Genomic DNA, 7,904 nt, shown 5'->3' with positions numbered 1-7,904 from the left:
TTTAATGATTAAAATACTTTTCTTATCTCTTACTTCTGGATGAAAGCGTCTGCTAAATGACTCAATGTAAAAGTAAATTGCAGAGCTTAGTAATCGTGTTAAAGGTGCTATGAATGAAGAGTCTCGCGCTGTTATTTTGAATGATGGTACGTTATATTTAGAAGTAATCATCCCTATACACTTCAAAGATTTTACCATTCACTGTGAGAGCATTGAAAGGCTAAAAGGTGTGGGGCTCAAAAATAAGGGTCATTCGGAACTCATTTTTGAAGTAATTTTTATTGGAAATTCTGTTTGAAGCGATCTTACAGCATGCCTATCATGACTGTTCTCCTTTCAAAGCACCCTTCGCAGGGTGATTTATCCCATTTGGAATGCACAGCTAGCAGGAAATGTTCAAGGAACGAAAAAAGTCACTTCCTTAAACCGTCTTGAAATAGTCCTCCTTTGACCAGCCACGACCAGCAGGTGGCGATATGCACGAAGAATGCAAATCGCCAAAAAAAAAAAAAAAAAAAAGAATGTGGAAGTGAAAGTGAAGGGGAGATTTGTGGTAAAAAATAATAATAATTAAAAAAAGGAGTTAAATATTTATCTGTTTCTCACCCACACCTATCATATCGCATATGAACGTGCTTTTTGGAGCTTCAAAGTTTTGGTCATCATTCACTTGCATTTTATGGACCTACAGAGCTAAAATATTTTTCTAAAAATCTTAATTTGTGTTCAGCAGAAGAAAGAAAGTCATACACATATGGGATGGCATGAGGGTGAGTAAATGATGAGAGAAATTTCATTTTGGGGTGAACTGTCCCTTTAACAACGCGCACGGATTTATAACCCACTCGCGATCAACCGATAACACTAATTCGGTTCAGACGGGTCTTTCACTTGCTATTCGCTTCGATCGATTCATTACAAGGAACCGATTCAAATGAACGGTTCTTTAGCGAACCTGACATCTCTACACGCCCATATAGGTGTGTGGCGACTCTGACAAGCCAGCCATATAATCTGAGCACACTGGCTGTAGACGAGTGACTGCCTCTCTCTAGATTAAATCGTGTATAATAAAATACGATTTTCAGTCACTTCAACAGAAGCGTCTGCAGACTCTTATCCCACACCAAACACCTGTCTTACTCTGGCGACAGATATATTCCAAGGGCAGACAGTATTCACTCTTGACAACACACTTGCAGGGCTCGGAGGGTCGTGTGGTAAACGTCATAAGCCTGTGGCAGCAGTGGAGCTGAACGGAAACCCCTCCCGATCCCAACTCAACTACTCCAAACTCAGTCAAAGAAAAGAGGAATACCGAGGAATCAGGAAACACGGACAAATACCACACTACACCTTTACAGTAAGTGAATAACCTATTCCACCACATACACTGTTTTGTTGGTACGTGAATGGTGTTGTGTGGTGAAAGTCTTGCTGATGTGCATTTGTATTCCATTGTTTAGCTGTTTTTCCAAAGGAAAAGGCCAGCCAGGATTAGCAGGGCAGCGCTAGCAGCGGCTAACGTCCCACCAACACAGGGACGCGTTCAGTCTGGTGATAAAATGTACTTTGCAGCTTGTCAGCTGTCTTTTGTGGTGGTTATCGCTGTGTTTGTTTATATTGCGTAGAGTTGTACATAAAGGCAACGAAAGAGTCGCGCGCCACTCTTCTTGAACTTTTGACAACAGCGTTATACAGCTAAGAGACTGTGCAGACAACCAGCTGAACTGTTGTTTACTCACCTGGACCAGCTCAACTCATTGCATATTGTTAGTCTGTAATGGTGTATCCTGCCACATTTGTCACTATGTGCAAACTTGAGGAATAAAGAGGACTGTTTTCAGTTTGTTGTGTGCAGAAGCACATTGGTCATTCCAATCGTTCATTACCTGGATCATTTTGATGAAGTAAAAAAAAAAGAGATTTAGTCATATTTCCCATTTTCTCATTTATGTAAAGACCATAAACTCTACAAAACGCTCTTTAAAAAAAAGTACTGTGATGCTACCATGGTACTTTGAAATACACTGGCAGCCAAAAGTTTGGAATAATGTACAGATTTTGCTGTTTCGGAAGGAAATTGGTAATTTAATTCACCAAAGTGGCATTCAACTGATCACAAAGTATAGTCAGGACATTACTGATGTAAAAAACAGTACCATCACTATTTGAAAAAAGTCATTTTTGATCAAATCTAGACAGGCCCCATTTCCAGCAGCCATCAGTCCAACACCTTATCCTTGAATAATCATGCTAAATTGCTAATTTGGTACTAGAAAATCACTTGCCATTATATCAAACACAGTTGAAAGCTATTTGGTTCATTAAATGAAGCTTAACATTGTCTTTGTGTTTGTTTTTGAGTTGCCACAGTATGCAATAGACTGGCATGTCTTAAGGTCAATATTAGGTCAAAAATGGCAAAAAAAGAAACAGTTTTCTCTAGAAACTCATCAGTCAATCATTCTTTTGAGGAATGAAGGCTATACAATGCTTGAAATTGCCAAAAAACTGAAGATTTCATAGAAAGGTGTACACTACAGTCTTCAAAGACAAAGGACAACTGGCTCTAACAAGGACAGAAAGAGATGTGGAAGGCCCAGTTGTACAACTAAACAAGAGGATAAGTACATCAGAGTCTCTAGTTTGAGAAATAGACGCCTCACATGTCCTCAGCTGACAGCTTCATTGAATTCTACCCACTCAACACCAGTTTCATGTACAACAGTAAAGAGAAGACTCAGGGGTGCAGGCCTTATGGGAAGAATTGCAAAGAAAAAGCCACTTTTGAAACAGAAAAACAAAAAGAAAAGGTTTGAGTGGGCAAAGAAACACAGACATTGGACAACAGATAATTGGAAGAAAGTGTTATGGATCTTAACCCCATTGAGCTTTTGTGGGATCAGCTAGACTGTAAGGTGTGTGAGAAGTGCCCGACAAGACAGCCACACCTATGGCAAGTGCTACAGGAAGCGTGGGGTTAAATGTCACCTGAGTATCTGGACAAACTGACAGCTAGAATAACAAGGATCTGCAAAGCTAACATTGCTGCACGTGGAGGATTTTTTGATGAGAACTCTTTTGTTTAAGAAGTTCTGAACATTATTTTCAAATTGTAATAGTAATTTTTCACATTATTAATGTCCTGACTATACATCTTGATCAGCTGAATGCCACTTTGGTGAATAAAAGTACCAATTTCTTTCCATAAGAGCAAAATCTGTACATTATGCCAAACTTTTGGCCACCAGTGTATACCATGTTACTGAATGGTTACCGTACTCATCATGTAGCTGTACTAAGATGCAATTCTGGGGGGGGGGGGTGCATTTGAGTCTTTAGGGTGGGCAAGTTGTCTCTTCATTAGACCGGGCCATGGCATTACTATTGTTCCATGTGAGAACTAGGTAAATGCCTAATGCCATCTCTATGGAATTATATGAATATGCATTCAGTGACCATGGAGGTGTTATACTGGAGTAAATCACTCTTGTTTCGCTGAGTCTGACCTGTGCCGATCCATTTGTATCACCGACAGCCAGGAAACAGTGTTGGAGTTTTGTCAATGCATCAGGTGCGTTGACAGATTGCTTGTGCTGTTTGATGCGTGGGAGTTGTTTATCTCCAGCGCATCACTTACATTTTTACTGCTAAATTTAAACATGTTATGAATTTAAAATCAGCCACGTATTTTACCACACTCCTACCACAAGTGAGTCTCAGTTAAAGGTGCACTCAGTAATTCTAATCAATTCACTTTTTGTGAAATTCTGCAAATATCTCCTCACAGTCTGCTAGCTGTCTGTTCTGTTGGGCTGAAAGCAGAATATTATTCACTTTTAAGCACAGCAGGCTATAATTATGCAAAAATGCTCTCTGAAAAGTTGCTCTTAATTAATTTGAGAATTATGTCTCCCTTAAAAACCACCGCCACAAAAAATATTAATGTTAATAGTCGGCCCCAATAATCGACTAAGTCAGCTGTTGGACGACTAGTCGATTAGTCAACCACCATGGCACATCACTAGTTTACGCTGTGCTTTTCATTCATCTCCAGCCAAAGGGCATTACAAATGTTTTTCACCATTGAAAGCATTAAATTCTCTCAAACGTCTCAGCCCAGTGGTTGTGATAGCTCTGTCACAGGTAATGAATGGCTCTGTTCTCAAAATCCAAAACTCCAGCACTGTTTCCTTGCTGTAATGCCATGGCCAGGTCCAATGAAGAGACATTGAATTAATTTAGGTGATTTAAACTTTATCCGTTTAAATTTTAAATTACTTATAGTTTTAAAGATATATTTTTAATAATTAATTTTATTTATTGATTTAATTTTAATTTATCATACATTATAAATGACATATTATTAAAAACCCTATCAAAATAAATTTCATATGAGTTTATAGAAGTGGCTGCTTATAATAAACCAGTTGAAATAAACAAGACTTATCTGTGAATGATATAATTATAACATTATGTAATTGAGCTGAGAAATTAAGGTGAGTATTTTACCTGACGCTGATATTACAGTGGCCATTCTTAGAAGTTTCCGCGATTTGGCTGTCTTTGTTGATTTTGTTTTCTTATTTTTTTGTCGGAAGGGCGAAAAAATCTACATCTTGAAAGGCGCAGCAGGCAGAAGATTGACGTGCTTAAGAAGAATCTTAACAGTAGTTCATGTAGGCCAAAATGCATAAAGAGAAGCGTTGTAAAAATTCGATATCAGCAATCACAGATATTCGCATTCGAACGGGATTCGATTTCTCAGAGGACCCTAGAGTTAGCCGAAAAACAGTAGTAAATTTGCTCTGGAATTTTTACAGAGGTTGCTCGAGAAAAACACAGACGGGATTAATATCACAAAACTACGTCTGTGAATCACAAATTTTCCTAACCTACTCAAGGAAAACGTTTAATTACTAAAATATTAATTATTATTATTGTTGTTCTTTAAATGAATGAGTTTGAACTGGAACCAACGGATGCCCAGAATACATGAAAGCACCTTCAACACCTTTTAACCTGTGTGGGGTGGCTAGCTTGTTAAGCTAAAAATATAAGAGAGTTTTGATTTAGATGTTATGATCAATACATGATTTCCATCTTTCAATTTGTTTTGATGACTTCACTACTATGCTAAACTGTGAAAAATGGTAATATTAAAGATTGAATAGGTGTGTCCAAACATTGACTGGTTTGGTATATTTTTGATTCCTATTATCTGCGGCAAATAAACACATTAGCAAATGCCCACAAAGCATTTAGCAATGGAGGTCACGAGCAGCTGACTTTGTTTACATATTTTATTTGGTGTCTCATTCCTCAGAAGCTCATATAGAGGATGGACATTCCTCAGCCAGTGTGCCCAGAAGTGATATTCAAGCTGTTGTGCCCCCACAGAGCTGTTTTGTAACACACAGAAAATCTTTGTTGAGCTAAACTCCTACTGATGTGCGTCTAACCACCCTAATTGTGTTACTGGTAGCAGAGACATATACAGCCAGACCTGCATGTTCACAGTGGTTTGTAATGAAATGTTTAGCCAGCCCATGCAGGCTAAATACATAAATAAATGATTGAATTACATTAAATAAATAATCATTAATAAATAACTTTTTAGCCATTGTTTCAGGCTACTGAAACAGCCAGGCGGAGGGAGACGAAGCACACATTAGAGTCTGTCAGGGGGGGTCGTTAATCACTTGACCGTCGTGACTCCCCACTGAGTTAATGGCTTTAAAAACTGAAAAAACACATCCGGCTAGCTTGAATTTTTGTTTTTCTGTTGTCGAGGCAGGGTCTTGTGTTCTCGTCAAATGACCAATGAGCTTCTTCTTTCACTGAAGAACTGACAAGTCGTCAAGCTGATCTGAATGTTTTCATTTGTGATCACACTCAGCTGCATATCATCACAAACGCTGATTGTAATCCAGAGTGATTCTGTCACCAAGCGTTTTTCCTGCCGTTTCTGAATAAAACGACATCAGAAAGCGAAGCCACAACAGTCTGTTTTTATTGAACGTAATTTCTTTGTTCACTGAAAGCTGCATATGGACATATACGTTCTACCGCAAGGCCAATGGGATTCATACACAATCGCATACAAATACACAACACAGTCATGCACTTTCACAATGTAGGCTATCTTTACTCCATGATTTGCACACTTGGCTCATTTGGAGCATTTGTTTGGGAACCTGGTGCTTTTTTTTTCCTTTGGTTCAGTTCGTATAGGCTTATATGAATACAGCACTCACACTCGGATCCGCACCAAAACAGTCGGTCCGACACCACCTGGGTGGAGAAGAAATGTGTAGGTCAGCTCGTCAGTGTAATTCATCATCATCAACATGGAGAAAGCCTTTTGGTGGCTGTATTATATAGGTCGATCTTCACGATCGCTTCTCTTTTTGATAGTGGCAGAACAGACACAAGTAGGACGGCATCAGCAATTTTTTGACAGGAAAAAACATTGCTTCAAATGTTCTCTGTGTGTGCAAGAGTGTGTGTGTGTGTGTGTGTGTGTGCAAATGTAAGCTCGAGAGTGAGAGAGAGAGAGCTCTGTGACTGTGAGAACAGGTACTTTTCAGTGCAGAAATTGAGAATAATATAAAGGATTTAAATATCCACAACAGAATTTTTACAGTTTTAGTCCATTTAAAAACAGAACCTTGTGAAAGTGAACTGAGCGATGAAGAAAATGCAACAACATTGTAACTATTTTAGCCCCTGTTTTGGAACATATCAAGCAAGCTACAGGTCTGAAAACACCCTAAATCACAATGTTACAATTGTTAATGCTCACATAAAACTCCTGATGTTATTCCGACGAGCTTCATGTGACAGGGAATCAGAAAAATAGAGTTGCTGTGAGTTGATCTGTTTGTCTCCCCTGCACCATTTTATATCGGCAAGTGTGTCATACCACCGACTGAAGAGAGCGAGATCTTAGCAAAACAGTCCACATGTCTGACACCCTTGACCAAAATTTAGTTGTTTTGAGTCTGCTAGTGTAGCGTTGGCTTTACTGTACTGAAGTATATATATTTAAAATACTTCACTTCTCATTGAAGAGAAAATTGATACTTTTACTCCGAAACATTTCTCCTTACCCTTTTGTTACTTTTGCAACTGAATACTGCAAAAAATTACACGTATGCAAATGTAAACTGTATGCGGCACAGTGATAGTGGGCCCTGTTCAACCTGATTCATACGTAATTTACGAGTTGGCTATTTTGTATGGTCTTGCGCGATGTTGTTCGCATAAACTCGATTTCATCACGTGCAAATTCCCAGATGTCTAACGTGGAAGCGCGAGTTGCGCGCACGCGGCGTTAAGGACATACTTATTTATATTATACCCTTACCCAAACCCCTTATCTAAACTTAACCGATCAGTAGAGTGTGTAAACATGATAGGAAGCTGTTGTGTGCGACAGAAGCAAGTAATTGTTGCGTATTAGATGGAAATGATGTCCAGCGACGTCATTGGGTGTAGTGAAAGTCGTAGGAATTCAAACGAGTGCAGTCGCACGATATCATACAAATTAGCCGAATTTAGAAAAAACTTATGAATCCTGACGATTTTGCCATGAGAGTGTGTTGGCCCTGTCCCAAGTGGCACACTTGATGTGGACTTGGGATTGCTAACATTGTGTGCTTGTCAGAGAAATCCATGAGATCATAAGGTGTCCCATTTTTAATTTTTGGTTTCAGAAGGAAAAATTCTTTAGAATTGGTCAAATCGGTTCGAAAAGCAGTCTGGTTGATTAGTTTGGTGTATCGATTCAGAAATCTGAATCAAAATCACAAAACATAGGAAGGCAGGGGATCCAGTAATTTTCTGATGGATAAAATAATGTCCTGCTCTACTTTGTTTTCTTGTTTAATATCCTGTTT

General features: G+C 38.8%; 1 protein-coding gene across 3 annotated transcripts in view; it reads left to right on the top strand.

Moving 5' to 3' along the window:
* The first annotated feature begins 1,029 nt into the window (after positions 1-1,029).
* LOC127439847 (tyrosine-protein kinase Fer-like) overlaps positions 1,030-7,904 on the top strand; it is a 61,969-nt gene continuing 55,094 nt past the window's right edge. For all 3 annotated transcript variants that reach the window (XM_051696097.1, XM_051696099.1, XM_051696101.1), the window contains exon 1: positions 1,030-1,363. The gene's annotated coding sequence lies outside the window, so the exon portion shown is untranslated. The remainder of the gene's footprint in view (positions 1,364-7,904) is intronic.

Source organism: Myxocyprinus asiaticus, chromosome 4 (assembly GCF_019703515.2).
Source record: "Myxocyprinus asiaticus isolate MX2 ecotype Aquarium Trade chromosome 4, UBuf_Myxa_2, whole genome shotgun sequence".
Taxonomy (NCBI): Eukaryota; Metazoa; Chordata; class Actinopteri; order Cypriniformes; family Catostomidae; genus Myxocyprinus; species Myxocyprinus asiaticus.
The sequence above is the reverse complement of the archived record's forward strand: the minus strand, read 5'-3'. Positions and strand labels throughout refer to the sequence as shown.